Source organism: Ursus americanus, chromosome X (assembly GCF_024610735.1).
Source record: "Ursus americanus isolate L20-20 chromosome X, mUrsAme1.1.p, whole genome shotgun sequence".
NCBI lineage: Eukaryota > Metazoa > Chordata > Mammalia > Carnivora > Ursidae > Ursus > Ursus americanus.
The window spans coordinates 46255617-46272882 of NC_142164.1; positions in this window are offsets into that span (position 1 = coordinate 46255617).

Below are 17266 nucleotides of genomic sequence, written 5' to 3' on the forward strand. Positions count from 1 at the left end.
CCTCTTTCTCTCTCCATCCCCTCAACAATCCCAATAATTCTGACATTGGAATGTTTCATGGTGTTGTTAATCTAAGTATGTTCTCATGTATTTTAAGCTCCTTGTCCCATGCCTCTTCCTTCCTTTCTATCAGCTTGTCTTCTAGCTCACTAATTCATTCTTCTGCCTTATTTACTCTGGTTGTTAGAGTATCCGGTTTAGACTGTATCCCATTCATAGCATTTTTAAATTCGGCCTGATTAGCTCTCATTTCTGCCCTTAGAGGTTCTGTATTGCTGCTAATGGTTTTCTCAAGCCTAGCTATTGACTTCATATTTGCTACCCTGAAGTCTATCTCTGACATCTTGCTTATATCTATATCCATTAGTTCTGTGGGAGAGACCATTGCCTCTGGTTCTTTTCTTTGTTGGGAGTTCCTCTTATTCATTCTGTTGAGGGATGGTTGATGGAATGTACAGAGACAAAAAATCAACCACAACCCAGGCAAGATGAACCCTAGGAAAATCCAGAGTGCTGGGAAGCCACCACCAAAAAAAAAAAAAAAAAAAGCCAAAATGAAACCCAAGAATAAAATTTATAAAACTAAAAATTAAACAAAATTAAAAATTTTAGTTTAAGAAAAGAAGAGAAAAAGAAAGAGAAAAAAGGAGGGGGAGGGGGGGTGCTCTAAGTTCTCAGTGTGGGCAAGGTAGGGTGTTTCAGTTCTTCCTGGGTGTATTTTGTTCTGTTTGTTAGAGGACTCTACTTCCCAGAGTTACAGGGAAGGTAAAACTGGTATATTTATAAATGAATATTGAGTAGGGAGAAAAGGACTACATTGAAACATATCTATATAAAAATATAGGTGTGAAAAGTACAAGCTAAAAATCTACTATGAAATATATTAAACATCTAGTTGAAATGAGAAAAAGGTAAAAAGAAAAAAAAACAGAAGAAATATGAGAAAGAATAAAAAGGGAAAAAAAGTTGTATCTGAAAAATACACAAGCTGTGAGGCAATGGCTAGAGCTCATTATATTATTTTACCCTGGTGTTGGGGTTTTAGAGTTTTATGGGAACCCTATCTCATCCTCTTGTTCTTCCAGCCTGTCTTCTGGGGAAGGGGCCTGCCATGCTGTTTCTCAGGCAACCCTACTTGGGCAGAGTTGCCCTGCCCCCTGTCAGGAGGCTGGGCTCTGTGGAAATTGGTTTTTTGAGCTTTTGTTTTCTGGTGGCTCTCCATGCCTTTTCTGAAGGTCAGAGCAAAGGAAAATGTCTGCACCCAGACCTCTGACCCAGAGCAATCAGTCTGCTCTTCTCTGAACTCTCCAGAACACACAGTCTCCTTTCTGTATGCGCCACTGAACACTGCAGCCTCCCGCGAGTGGTGCACGCCCCCAGCGGCCTTCTCAGCAGTCAACTTAGGAGCCACACTTGTCTCTGCCCTTTGTCTTTCTAAAACCGTGAGTGGCCCTGGGTTTGTGTGTGGGGCCCTGCAGCTCCTGGATCCTATTTGAACACTGTTAGAAAGCCCTTCCTGGCCCGCCACTACCACTCTGCAAGTTATTGCCAGTCCCCTGGTGCAGGATGCTTTTGTGCTCTGGTGTTATATCACTTTCCAGGGGTATGGCAGCTCCCTTCCCCTTCTGCTTATTTTCCGATATCTGCCCACAGATTCATGACTCCTCCCTTCCTACCTTGGAATAGGTGCTGTTTTTCTGCTTGTAGAAACCCAGTTATATATTCTTACATCTTAGGCTGATTCCATGGGTGTTCAGAATAGTTTGGTAGATAGCCAGCTAAATTCAGAGGACTGGTTGAAACGCAGTCCCTACTCTTCTGCCATCTTGCCACAACCTGAAATCTGAAGTTTAGTGTGAGAAATTTAAGTAAGGGAAGATAAAGAGAAATTGCTCATGTATGACAGAATATGAACTGAAAGAGATCATGTAGAACATCTCAACAATCATCTTCCCTATTGCCATGTAAACAGTATAGCTTTTGTTAGGGAGACTATTTCTGAGATTTTTATAAAAGAAAAAAAACTATAGAAGTTTCAAGGAAATTTCTCACAACCAATTCAATTCAACGATCAAATATCCATAATAGAAAACGAAATAAGCCACAACTCTTGTCCCTGAGAAACTAAAAACCCAACAGAAGAATTATTTTTAAAAAATAAATAATTTCTATGAAAAGTACAGCCTTACACCAGTACTTCTTAGCTCTTCACCTGGATTTACTTTTTGTAGTTGTGACATTCTTCTATTCCATATAATTTACATTTTTTCCCTCTCCATACTACTAAAATTAAAGCTCCAGGAATATAGGAAGATTTTGTCATTTTTGTTTGTGCTTAGTGCTTAGTAGAAAATAAAAACTTGAATCAGTGAATGGATGAATTATTACTACGAAGATTGTATTGAGTGTTACAAATAGAGGTAGAAATAAAGTGATTTTGAAATATGTAGAAAGATGAGAGATAAACCAGCTCTGTGACCCTGTTCAAATGTTAGCTAATGTGTAAAGCCATCTTCAGATCACCCAAGCAGGCTTCCTTATGCTGTGTCTTGATTCCTTCATACTTCTCTTTTAACACTTACTATGTTATATTTTAATGATATATTTATCTCTTTCTTCATTGGACTATAAAATCTTTCAAAAGAGGGATTCTTTTTTTCCCATTTTTTTCCTAATTGTCCATTATAGTGTTCAGTACCTAAGTGGTTATTGAATGAATGAGTGAAAGTTTAGTAAGCCTGGGACTCAGAGGCTAGGGTTGGGGTATGGGGAAGAAGTGTGAACAAGTCAAACAAAGGGCATCACCAAATTTTCTTAATATCTATGGGGTCAAATGAGTGATAGATAAGATTAGAAATGTAGAGTAGGGGATGACTACAGAAGGTTTCACCTATCAGTTTTATGGGCTTGACTTTGTTTCTGTGAGTAGTAAGAGGCCACAAAATTGTTTGGGTAGGGAAATGATGCAATTATATCTGTGATTTAGGAGAGCAGAGTGATGGATTAAAGTCAGGAAGACACTAGCTAAGAAGTTATAATAGAGAAAACTTGTAATAATGAGTTTGAGATAAGATAGTGGATGGTAGACACTTTGCTTAGAGAGAGTAATATATGACCCCCCAAAAATATTGTCACAGGATATAATGCATGCTTAAATATAGGGAATGACTAGGAATATGGAAGGGTAAATATTGATGCTGAGGTTTTAATTTTAAGCGTCTGGAAAAATAAATGTCCTTAGAGAATACAAAAGGAATGGAAAAGTTGAAAGTCTGATGAGGTAATGTGCTTTATAGCTGTTATGTTTGAGATGCTTCTGGGTCATTAATAAATACTAATCAGAGAGATATACATTTGGTACTGCACTTCAGAAGACAATTAAGGTTTGAGCAATGTATTGTAGAAGTTATGGGAGTAGATACAATTAAAAATTAGGAAGAATAGCATGAAAATAGGATCAAGAACAGAACAGTGGGGTATACCTTAGTTAAGAAGTGCACAGAAGGGGACTCCACAGGAAAGACAGGATATTCAAAGAGAAAATAAAAGAAAAGAGGATAAGAAGAACATCACAGAAATTTTTGGAAAAGGAAACCTAAGAATGAAGGATACTGAATTATACAGATAAATCAATTAGGGTGAGAATTAGGAAGGTCATGGTAACTGGTGTTTTGTAATGACTTTTTAGTATTTATAGCACACCAGATGTTGAACTCAGAATGAAGAGAGTTGGGAAAAAACAAAGGGCAAGTATGCAGCAAATGTAGACTACTTATTGAAGAAATTTTACAACTGAAGGTTTACAGGGATTGAAGAGAATAGAAAAGTCTTTATATAGTTGCTGTAGTGGATTCAGTAAATTATTTGGAAATGGGAAGAAAGAATTGAAATTGGGGGTACATTAAAATTTTATGTTATGGATATTTAGTGTATCTAATCAGAATGTTGATAAGTCTTTCTTGAAGGAACATGCACAAATCAGGAGAGATTATTAAAATGGTTTCCTGGATTAATTTAAGTTTGGGGTTCAGCGTGGTAGGTATAATGCAAGGTCAAAGAACTTAGGAAATTCAGGGAATTGGTGAGAATGTGGTTGATACATTTAGAACAGGATCTTAGGTGGGTAGCAAGACCAATAAGGCACTGAGCAAGTTATTAAAATGTGATAATATAACAATCAGAGAATTAGGAGGAGCATAATTAGGGCAACAAGGAAATTCCATGAAATAATAAGGTCTAAGATGACAAGTGAGGTGGGATAGAGATATAAGTTATTTAGCTAAAACCATTATTATACCATTATAAGGAAGTAGTTTTGTTATATGAAAACTTTCAAGTAATTAAGTTAGTAGAGCATTATGAAGTGCCTCTAAAATTTATGTTTTATCATTTTTTAAACAGCACACATTTATTCCTCGCAATTCTGGAGACTGGGAAGTCCAAGATCAAGGTATAGATAGTCTAGTGAGAGCCGGCTTCCTGGCTTATAGATGGCCACCTTCTCACTGTGTCTTCACATGGCCAAGAGCATATTTTTTTAATTTTGTATTTTATAATATCAAATCTTCTTTGTGATCATATGACAGTTTCTGAATGAAAATTTAAAACCTAACTTAAAACTTTCCAAAGGAATGGGTGAAAGGAGTAAGATACATTGAATATACCACTAAAATACTATAGGGCTAATTAATCTGAAAATCAGTAGTTTGTATGATTCTCTTTTGATTAAAAATCTTAAGCATCTAGAGGACTTCTGGGGAAGATGTCAGAGTAGGAGGAACCTAAACACACCTCATCTCACAGATACAACTAGATAACACACCAGTGTAAATAACTCAGAACACGACACAAAGATTAGCAGAACAAACTCCACAACTAAATGTAGAGAAGAGGCCACATTGAAGATGATAGGAAAGGTGGAGACCTGTATGTGAGCCAAACAGACTCACAGGACGGCCCACAGGAGGGAGGGATGCCATGGGCCAGGAGAGGGGAGAGAAACAAACCCTCATACCAGAGATCCCACATGGGGAAGATGAATCCTCAGCATTTGGTTTCAAAAACTAGAGGGACTGAATTTTGTGGGTTTTTATAAGTAGTAGGATTTTAAACATAGAACTTTAAAAATTAGGAGGCTCAGCTCTAGGAGAGCTGGTGGGATGAAAGGAAACCAAATCTCCATCCTTAATGAGATAGCACAATAAACAGCCTGAAAAGATACAGTATAGAAGCAGCAGTTTGAAAAATGCCTGGGGAATATGGGAGGGAGATTTGTGTACTAATCTCAGAGTGTGTGCTGGAAGGGCAAAGATCCTTGGGAGACTTCTCCAGGAACAAAGGAGCTGGCAGGCACCATTTCCTTCCCTTGCCCCCCAGCATAAACACATGGCCACCTGTAGGAGCAAGCACATGTGGACACTCACTACCTAACTTGCTAATACTGCACATCCTGTCCCCCACACTTCAGCAGATCCACCTCCTTCAATATGCTCTTCTTGGCCAGAGACCATCCAAAGTGAAACCACGAGCCTGGCAGTGTGCAAGCAGCCTGATCAGTGCTTGCACTGTCTTCTACCCTCAGGGAAAGGGAAAGATAACTACACACACCAAGAGACTGCACTCCCAGCAGTGGGTGGGGAAAATAACTGGTTTGATTGCAGGCCCCACCCACCAATGAAAGCTTCACAGGGAAAACACAGGGCAAGTCCCCTGCAGTTTCGTGCTAGTGCATGTTGGCAAATGCTTGGTCTGACTCAACTTAAGCCCAAGGCAGCCCCAGACTGGCCAACTAACTCCACAGGTACCAAATACTGCCCACAACAGGCAATGGGAGCCACTGCAGGTGACTGGACTGAAGGAAAAAGTGGCTTAGCCACAACAGCAGAGCACGTGCAAAACACAGGAGATACCCCTGAAGTGCCAGGTTCTGGTGTACAGGGGACATCGTACTGCAGGGCACTACTCTTCTTTGTATGGCCATTAGTTTCAAGAGCAGCAGACATAGCTGACTTTCCTAACGTTCAGTAATGCAAAGAGTAGACAAAATGAGGATACAGAGGAATATATCCCAAATGAAAAAACAAGACAAAATCACAGCAAGAGACCTAAGTGAGACAGAGATAAGTAATATGCCTGAGGGAGAATTTAAAGTAATAATCATAAAGATACTCACTGGACTTGAGGAAAGAGTGGAGGACATCAGTGAGATAGAAAACATAAAAAAGAACCAAAGATCTGTACTCTGAAAATTATAGAACACTTATGAAAAAAATTAAAGATGACACAAAGAAATGGAAAGACATTTCATGCTCATGGATTGGAAGAACAAATATTGTTAAAATGTCTATACTACTCAAAGCACTCTGCACATTTAATGCAATCCCAATCAAAATACCATCAGCATTTTTCAGAGAGCTAGAATGAACAGTCCTAAAATTTGTATGCACCTGCAAGAGACCCTGAATAGCCAAAGCAACTTTGAAAAAGAAAAGCAAAGCTGGAGGCATCACAATTCCAGACTTCAAGTTGTGATCAAGACACTATGGTACCGGCACAAAAACAGATACACAGACTCCAGAAATAGACCCACAACTATACAAAGCAAGAAAGATGTCCAATGGAAAAAAGTCTCTTCAACAAATGGTGTTGGGAAAACTGGACAGAAACATACAGAAGAATGAAACTGGACCACTTTCTTACACCATACATAAAAATGAATTAAAAATGGATGAAAGACGTAAATGTGAGACAGGAAACCATCAAAATCCTAGAGTACAACACAGGCAATGACGTCTTTGACTTTGGCCATAGCAGCTTCTTACTAGATACATTGCCAGAAGCAAGGAAAACAAAAGCAGAAATAAACTACTGGGACTTCATCAAAATAGAAAGCTCTGCATAGTGAAGAAAGCAATCAACAAAACTAAAAGGCAGCATACTGAATAGGAGAGGATATTTGCAAATTATATGTCTGATAAAGGGTTAGTATCCAAAATATATAAAGAACTTATCAAACTCAACACCCAGAAAATGAATAATCCAATTAAAAATGGGCAGAAGACATGAATAGACACTTCTCCAAAAGAGACAAACAGGTGGTCAATAGACATATGAAACGGTACTCAACATCACTCATCATCAGGGAAATTCAAATAAAAACCACAATGAAATATCACTTCACACCTGTCAGAATGGTAAAAACAAAATATAAGAAAAAGCACATTTTGGGGATGATGTGGAGAAAAAGTAACCCTCTTGTACTGTTGATGGGAATTCAAACTGGTACAGCCACTGTGGCAAACAGTAAGGAGTTTCTTCCAAAAAATTAAAAATACAATTACCGTATGATCCAGTAATTCCATTACCGTGTATATAGAAAATGAAAATGAAAGAAAATGAAAACACTAGTTCAAAAAGATACATGCACCTCTAGGTTTATTGCAGCATTAGTTACAATAGCCAACCTGTGGAAGCAGCCCGGTGCCCATCGATAGATGAACTGATAAGGAAGAGGTGGCATATATATACAATGGAATAATATTCAGCTATAATAATGAAACCTTGCCATTTGCAACAACATGATGTATCTAGAGAGTATAATGGTTAGCAAAATAAGTCAGTCAGAAAAAGAAACACTATACGATTTCACTCATATGTGAAATTTAAAAAACAAATCAAACAAATTAAAAAAGAGAGAGAGAGACCAAAGAACAGACTCTTAACTACAGAGAACAAACAGTTACCAGAGGGGAGGTGGGTGGAGGGGTGGGTGACCTAAGTGAAGGGGTTTGAGGGTACACTTGTCTTGATGAACACTGAGTAATATATAGAATTGTTGAATCACTATGTTGTACACTTGAAAATAATATCATTGTATGTTAACTTTACTTGGGTTAAAAATAAGAAAATGAAAACACCAGAAAGCATAAAATAGTTTTTTAATCTAATTAAATAAATAAAATTAAAACAAACAAAGGAAATCTTAGCATCTGTTCTGCTCTAGGTGTCGAGGATACCATGATGAGTATCCTTTCCTCAAGTTACTTATTCTTATTAAAGCAATGTATCAGCTCCTAAATATATATATATATATAATGCATGTTCTTCTTTTGATCTAAAAAGCTAGAAAATGCAAACAAGCATAAACAAGATAATAAAATATTGCTCATAATCCCACAATTTGGAGAAAACTATCAAAATTTCCTTCCAGCATTTTTATCTGTGTTTGTGTGTGTGTCTGTGTGTGGTTATAAAAATATTGTATATGCAGTGGCTTATAAATTACATTTTCACATTTTCTATAATTTCATATGGACATATTTCCATATCAATAAATATACTTTTATAACATTTTTGTACATACTGAATTTACTAAGCAGTACACTGTATGGCTGTTAATTTATTTCCCCAGTACCTTTTATGTGGACATTTGGATTATTTCCACTATTGCACCATAAATAAATACTGTAAACATCTTTGATTCTATGATTTTAAAAATAATGTAATATAATTGAAAGATTACTCCTGAGATTTCTTGAACTTACTCCTTCAGTTACCTGATTAAATAACATCTCTTTAGGCATAATTGAAGTATGCCATGGGTCAAATGGCATATTTTGAGAATCCTTTGAAATTTCCCCTGACCTCAAATATTTCCTTTCCCTTAAATGTCTTTTAATTGCCTATTTTTTAATTAAATTTTTAAAGAAAATGCAATGTTATTAGAGATAAACATTAAGCCATTCATGTTCTAACTTGGATAGTTCACCAGAGAAGCTCTAGTCACTTAGGTTCTCAAGGGCATAGTGCTTATGATAGGTGTGTTTTGATAGAGATGGGAAACAGGGATAGCATTTTACATACTGAGAATTCCAGGTAGGATGCTTTGTGGTGTAGTACCAGAGTACTGTTTTTCCTGGAACATGAGGTACCTAGAGCAAAGGGTGAACATTAAAGAGTGGGAGGAATGTTGCCATCAAATTGTCTTCACTCCACACTGGTGGAAAGAGCAAGTACTGTAAGACCATGTGTATTTTATCCTTTTCTGTTCCTCTATTTTCCTCAACATTGTTCTGGTGAAATATATCTTCTTCAAGCTAAAAAACCTGTGGTGTTCTTAGAAAAATATGTTCATTAAAATTCATATTATCTGCCTGGGTGATAGAGAAAATATTTATGGTTTGCAGTTAGAATCCTGATCCTATTTTTATTTGAGATTTTCTTTAATATTTCCAGATAGTGATACACACACACACACACACACACCTTTAAATATGTATGTGTACTTTACGTATAAAATATGTATATCTGGTTTATGTCAGAACTACTGTCTTTGAAACTGTGTACTTGCATGGGCTGCTTATCTCCTGATCAAAACAATTATTTTTCTTTTTGAATTACCAAAAACATTTACTGCATTAAAGATACCTTTTAATTTAGATCACTCACTTATTTTTTATTTAGAATGAAGTCCTTGGGGAAATGACTATATGTGGCTCTACTCTGTAAATATTAACATATATATGTGTGTATTTGTAGGGATATTGAAATCATGAATAATTATGGTAGCAGTTATGTATTATATAAAATTATATTAAAATGTTTGTTTTTTGATTCTGACTGTTACTGGGATTTTTTTAAAAGGATGAGCCAAAGATTACCTTTGCGTATTGGCCCCAGGTTGTTTGTTTCTTTAGAATAGGATGAAACCTATTAGCTCAAAAGCCTACCAGTGCCAAGTTCAAATTTGTACATGTTCAATTATTTTAAAAATATCCCCCAAAGCATATTTTAGTCATTTAAGACCTGACTCATTTGTATACTCTGTGAAACCTGGCCCCACATCTGCTGGCCTTGGGTAAAGTGGAATCTGTGGTTACAAGACTCTAAGCTGCTATGGGCCTTTGGAGCTCTCTGACCCAGAGACTTTCCACCATGCTGCTGAGTGACATTACTTAGACACCTAAGCCCTCCCCTGATCCTTTTCTAAGCCCAGGGAGTTCCTTCCTTCTCTTCCTCTTCTGAGTCAAGATCCCTTTGCCTTAGCCTCTGGCTAAGACTGCTGTGAGGAACTTCTGTTCTCAGGAAACCCTGTCTGAAGGCCACCCAGTATGCTGCTTTGTGTTACTGTCTCTTGTGGTCATATCTTTGCCTTTATCAACCCCAAATTTCTCAAACTCCTGACAGAACATAAAAACATGCATTCAAAGACACATAGAGCCAATTAAACTTGTAAAACTTGAACTGCAAATTTAATTACATACATTATATATGAAGATGTGTATGAATTAAAAGTAGTATGTGCAAAAAGTGAAGAGTATGACAAAGCTTTATGAATATATATTTGTAGAAATATCTGTGTAATTAGTAACGTAAAATTAAAGATACTATTTTCTCCATGTTTTGAGGTTTTGAGGTAATGGCTAAAGGCAAAATTTAAAAATATTTTCTGGTCTCTTAGTATCTTTGGCATTCTTTCTATTGCTCTTTTTTAACTTGCTTATCTGTAGGACATAAAAATGAAAGCATATAAATAAATTTTTGACAGAAGTCTAGTCATGAACAAGAACTTTTTTTATAATTAAATACTTGTACTTTGTATGCATAGCTTGCGATAAATTAAACGTCAAAATTTGTTGAATAGAGAACCTGAATTTTACCAATCTAAGTAAATGCTTTATTTCTTTTTTTTTTTTAGATTTATTTTTTTATTTGAGAGAGAGAGAGAGAGCAGGGAGAGGGGCAGAGGGAGAGAGGTAATCCTCAAGCAGAAGCCCGGCTGAGCAGAGAGCCCATGTGGGGCTTGATCACAGGACCCTTAAATCATGACCTGAGCTGAAATCAAGAGCTAGCCAATTAACCAACTGAGCCACCCAGGTGCCCCTGAAAATGCTTTATTTCTGCTGGTAGACATACTTTATGGACTTTTTTCTTTCTTTCATTTATTCCCTTATTCATTGTGAAAATTTGGACAAGTCAGTTAACATTGTTGAACCTCACTTGCCTTAACCTCCCATTGCTTAATTACTTGATCAGTCACATGTGTGCTTAGTCAAACATTTGTTGAGCACTCAATAACGTGCATATGTTATTAGCAAAACAAAACTTCCTGGTTTAAGCAGCTCCAAAGCCTACCAAATGAGTTGTTTGTAAAGTGCTTATTAACTAGTAACAAGGTAATAAGATAACAATTATTCTGGCTCTTTGGGGCACAATATCCCCAATTTATATAGCTCCTGGCATATATTTGGCAGTTGTCTGCTTTGTTGCCTTCTTTCAAAGGGAGAACTATCAAAACACTAATTTAGTCTGTCACAGTGCAAAGGTTTGACAGTCACATGAAGAATAGTCATTAAGGAAAAGAATCAATACAAGTAAGAAAAGGAATTTAAATGACTGACTAAACATAGTGAACTTTCTGAGGAATGTAAGATAAAGCCATGACAATTGCAATTGTAAGCATTTCTGCTTTTTGCTTGTTTCTGCTTTGGCTTATTCACTCTATTATTACTCTCAAGAAAGAAAATGATTTATATGCTCATTGTCATAAAATAGATTTTGCCAAAAAAGAAAGCTTTCTTTTTCTTCTTGCCTCAGAAACGAGCTAAGCTTTTAAACAATGATTATTTTGGGTGATATTTGCCTTTGCTGTGGAAACATAAGCTGTCCTCTCTTTCCATGGGCAGAATGTTGGGCAGTCAAAGCTCTGTGCCCCAAAACTCTGGGAACAATTTAAAGGGGAGTTTCTGACCATTTTGAAATTATACCATTTGATAGATAGCAAATGCCTCTGCTTACTCTGATGATTGATTCTTATCAAGGATTCCTTGAAGTGGACCCTGTTAGTTCTTCAAGCCAGGAGTCCAAATTTGTAGGTGAGTATATGTGCATTTGGTCTCTGGTGGTTCACTGAGTTTATATAAAGTCAGTGTAAGCTCAGTTCATACCCAAGTATGCACATGTCACTATTGCAAATTGACCTCACAACTGGCTATAATTGGTCTCTTTGTTGTTTATAAAGACCTTGGGTTGACTAGATGTAGATATGGAGCTATATGCTTCCTATTAAAGTAAGACCTTCAAGGTGAGGGTGGATTATGATCTATTAGATAGATGTAAACTGTACACTTAGGATTTTTCATGATTGGTATTGAGTTGTTTCGGCTTCTCATCATACTTTAAAAAGACTCCTACTATTTAAAATAACCTACAAAGCCATGGATGATCTGACTTCTGCATGCCACTTCAACCTCATCCCCTACCATGTTACACTTTGCTTGCTAAAGCTCAGGACCTAATGGACCTTTCTGCCCCTCAGACATATCAAACTCATTCTCTCTTAAGGGCCCTTTCAATTTTCATTTTCCCCACTTGGACTACTACATCCTCTGATCTTGAATAGTGTGCTTCTTTTCATCTCAGTCACAGCTCAAATACTGTTGCCATAGAGAGGCCCCTCCCTGACTACCCAATCTAATGGCATGTTTATTTAATCTCACCAACCACTGACAGTCACTCTCTATCACATATTTCTTCATGTTAGGTATTTCTTCTATTGAGAATTATCATTTTGTATTGTCTGTCTCCTTTTACTAAAATATAAGACCAGTGAAAGTGAAATCTTGCTGTCTTATTCACAGCTGTATCTTTAACACATAGAAACAGTGTCTGTGTTGTAAGAGACACTCATAAATTTATTGAATGAATAAATAAATTCTAAGAATGACTGACACTGCACCCCCTCAATTTAGAAGTTCAAAAGAAGATTAATGTATGTTGGGATCAAGGGTTGGGCCCTTGAGTCTAATAAAGGAGAGGGAGCAAAAACCCTTAAGTCTAATATAGGAGAGGGAGCTTCAGATGTATTCCAATCTCAGACTACAAGAATCATAGGAAAGGAAAGGGTATCAAAAACAGCTCTTGATGTAACTTCCATAATTTTAAACTCTATTAAAATCCTCTATTTTCCTTTCCCCCAATATTGGAAAATTCAAATATAATGGCCTTGAATGTGGTTGTTAAAAATGGGTCATCTTTGAGCCTCTACCACAACATTTTCTTTTCCAATCCATCTTCACATTAAACAGAATGATCTTTTCTAAATGTAAATACTGTAACATTAACATTAAGTTCCGTTCAGTAGATAACATCCAGAATCATTACCTTAGTTTTAGAGTCTGCACAATCTGGCTTTACCCTCCACCCACTTTGAACTTCTTTCTGTTCCTGGAATGTGCTGTGACCTTTCTCTTAGTTTGGGACTTCACATATGCTATTCCATCAGCTTGAAACAGTCTTCCCCTTTCCTAACTTCTCCTTCAAGTCTCAGATAAAATGTCCCTTTATTAAAAAGGCTTCCTTTACCCTTCAGACAAGTTGAAATCTCTAACATGAACTCTCACAATCCCTCCATCATTATGCTTAACACATTTTATTCTGGATTCCAGGATGGAAAGCAGGGAATATGTATGTTTTATTTACTGTTGCATAGTGCCTGGCACAGAACAGGCCCTCAATAACTATTTAAATGAAATTATTCAATGATGTGTTTGGAGTTTAATCACTCAGGTTTATGTACACAGTTAGGTTAAATTCAAGAACAAAAATTAACTTTGGAAAAGTGATACAGACCTATTTTATTTCTTGTACTGTATTCTATATTATTTTATTTTTTCTCTTATGAAAAAAAGGCCTTTTCCCCCAAAACAAGCCATTGATTAATTTATCTAGATCTTTGAAACTGCTTCCATTTTAAAATTTTCCTAATCACATCACATCTCTCCCTATCATTAAATTTTTGTTCTAGAAAGACCATCTTTCCAGAAAACAAATAAATAGCCAAAAAATAATACTTGCTGTGATTTTTCCCATTCTTTTTTTTTAATTTTAGAATAACAGTGTAGAATCAGAATATAAGTTTCATAAGGGCAGGGATCTTGTCTGTTCTGTTTATTTCTTTTGTTTACAGTGCTAGAACATGCCTGGCACATCACAGGTGCTCACCAAATATTTGTTAAGGGGAAATGCTTCTATCTACCATCCTTGGCCTGGAGTAAAGCGAATCCATAGATTCTTGTTAATGCGTGGTCTTCTGGATTTTATAGTTTTAGATTTCTAGAGCCAGGCTGTAGCACTTCAGAATCAGTGTAAATGAACACTAAATTTGGAGGACTCAGAATCCTCTGGGCTGATATCAAAGTTGTTATAGCATCATGGTCACCATGCATTACTTACATCAAATAAGAATTGTCTCTCCTTTGGATTGTGGAATAAATAGTGGATGGAACTAAAGCATCAGTGATGGGTTAGATCTTTGCAATAGCTGAACATATTGGTTCTGTTTCATGTTGGTGTATTTTGTTAATCTTATTTTCACCAGAGATAAGCTCCATTATAAATTGATCTGATATACCTATTAGAGCTTCCCTCATGTGGTGTGCCACAACCTTTATGTACTCAGCTAGTACTTTTTGAACAAGATTAACTCATATTTTATACTGTGAGAACACATTGTTCAAAAAGGAAATATCATTGGTCAAAGTTCATAGGATATTTGGTGCTTTAAAATGTAGGACATTCATTTATGTGACTTTCAGCAATCTTGTATAATCCAGTGAAACAATATTTGCTTTCACAGTCAATTCTCTCTCATCTGCTGCCCCCGAATAAAAAGATCTACACAGCTAAAAGTTGGAAATATTGCTTATCTCTACTCTGAAAGGATCTTCCGTCACACTGAAAAACAGTGAACAGATAAATATACATGCTTTATTTGATTTAAACAGAATAGATGGATCTTAGGATGTACCTACACTGTATTGAAACACTGCAGTTCCTTATACATGCTATTGTCTAAGGGCTGTGTTAAAACTACCGTAGATCCAAAAAGGTTTTAAACTTTTCAGTTGTGTCTAAATGCAATTTTTTAGAAAGATTTATTTATTTATTTAAGAGAGAGAGCTTGAGAGAGGGAATGGGGGAAGGGGCAGAGGGAGAGGAAGAGAGAGAATCCCAAGCAGACTCCCCGCTGAGCATGGAGTCCAATGCAGGGCTGGATCTCACAACCCCAAGATCACCACCTGAGCCAAACTCAAGAGTTGGATGCTCAACCAACTGAGCCACCTAGGCACCCCTAAATGTAATTTTTAAAGTAAACTATGATAAACTTGGTTTTTAATATAAAACTTTCTCAAAACATAGTCTGAAATTTTGTGCATTTATAATATTGTGTGTTATGTTGTTAAGTGATAATTTGATTCAAAAAATATAAATATATGTAAAATAATATCTTAAGGGATGCCTGGGTAGTGCAGTCATTAAGCGTCTGCCTTTGGCTCAGGGCGTGATCCCCGCGTTCCGGGATCAAGTCCCACATTGGGCTTCTCTGCTGGGAGCCTGCTTCTTCCTCTCCCACTCCCCTGCTGTGTTCGCTCTCTCGCTGGCTGTCTCTCTGTCACATAAATAAATAAAATCTTTAAAAAAATAGTATCTTAAAGTACAAAAAGTTAGTACTGAGAAAGGGAAAATCACCCTTTTTTGGATGAAAGAATGTCACAGCAACAAACACATTTATTTATAACCTTTCCTCTCTATTTCATTTTTCAATGGTAGAGAAAAATTGTGGGAATTCATAATAATGATCGGGGATGATAGAAAACAACTTCATATTTTCTCTTTAATAGGATTTGGAAGCATTCTGGTCTCTCATTAGAAAGCCATATTTGCAAGATTTTTTTCTACACAGGCCCAAAAGGTTGTAATGCAGTGAACATTTTTTTTTCATCCTAAATTAAGAATTCTCATTCTCAATCCTGAGAGTAAGAGCAAAGGGAACATAAGTAAAAATTAGCCTATTGGTCCAGGATTACTAACAATGAGTGGAATATTATCTTAGATATAATTTTATATTTATTTAAATTTTATGTGTGCATCACCATTTTAAAAATGTGATTTTCAGCACATGTTAGTGGTTAAGCCTATGTATTTTAAGAAGATGTCCATCATTTGCCATAATATTAAGGTTAAAAATTATGCCATCACTTACATTTTCTCTCTGCGAGAACCTTGGCAATGGTAAGCATTGCTCTTTGGCAAAGAGAGTACAATTAACACATCCAACTAACTGGTGGTAATTTATTTAAATTTCCAGCCAAGTAACTTATTGGTAATAGGCCATTGAAATCTAGTTTAATGAAGACAGTATTTAAGTATTTTCCCCTCCCAAGAACAATATTTATTAGGATAAATAATTTCCAAACCATTTTTACTTCATAGGGGTTCCTTCTTCATGTGAATCCAACTTGTGAAAGTACTTGGCTCATTAGTTTCAAACTACCTGGACTATTCTTCTCTACCACTGTCATTCTTTTACATCACTTTCCTCAAAAATTTCCTCAAAATCTCATTCAATAGTCTAGGAAAAGACTAATAAAACTAGATAAAATTCTTGCCCTCTTTCTGACATTTTGTTTTTTTTACATATACATAGATATATACATATATCTATGTATACATAAGCAAATGAGGATTTATGGAGAATTAAAAAAAATAAAAATAAATATATGCTAAAATTATGGGCAATTTTCTGGAAGAAAATATAAATTGCTAAAGTGTTTCCAGAATAAAAACACAAAATAAACCAATAACTATAAAGGAAGTTGGGAAAAGAAAAGTTTAAAGGAATTGCCTGAAAGATGTCTTAGGTCCAAATGGTTTTATGGCTAGTTTGTCTTAAACCCTTAAGAAACTGGAAATTCCTGTGCTTTTAAAATTTATATTACTAGGGGCGCCTGGGTGGCTCAGTCGTTAAGTGTCTGCCTTCAGCTCAGGGCGTGATCCCAGAGTCCTGGGATCGAGACCCACATCAGGCTCCTCTACTGGGAGCCTGCTTCTTCCTCTCTCACTCCCCCTGTCTGTGTTCCCTCTCTAGCTGGCTGTCTCTCTCTCTCTGCCAAATAAATAAATAAAATCTTTAAATAAAAACAAAAATAAAAATAAAATAAAATTTATATTACCAGAATTACCTCTTCAAGGACACAAAGTTCATTTTCATAGCTAGCATAACAGTGTAACTCTGATGCATTACTTTGGCAAAGATAATCCTTATCACAAACAAATTACAGTCTCAATATATAGAAAATACTAAGTACATACAATTTTTAACAGTGTATATCTATGGTGGAATTTTTAGTAAATTTTATTTTTCTTATGTTTTCTCTTAGGTTTTCTGTATTGTCTAAATTTTCTACAATGGCTATGTGCTACTTTC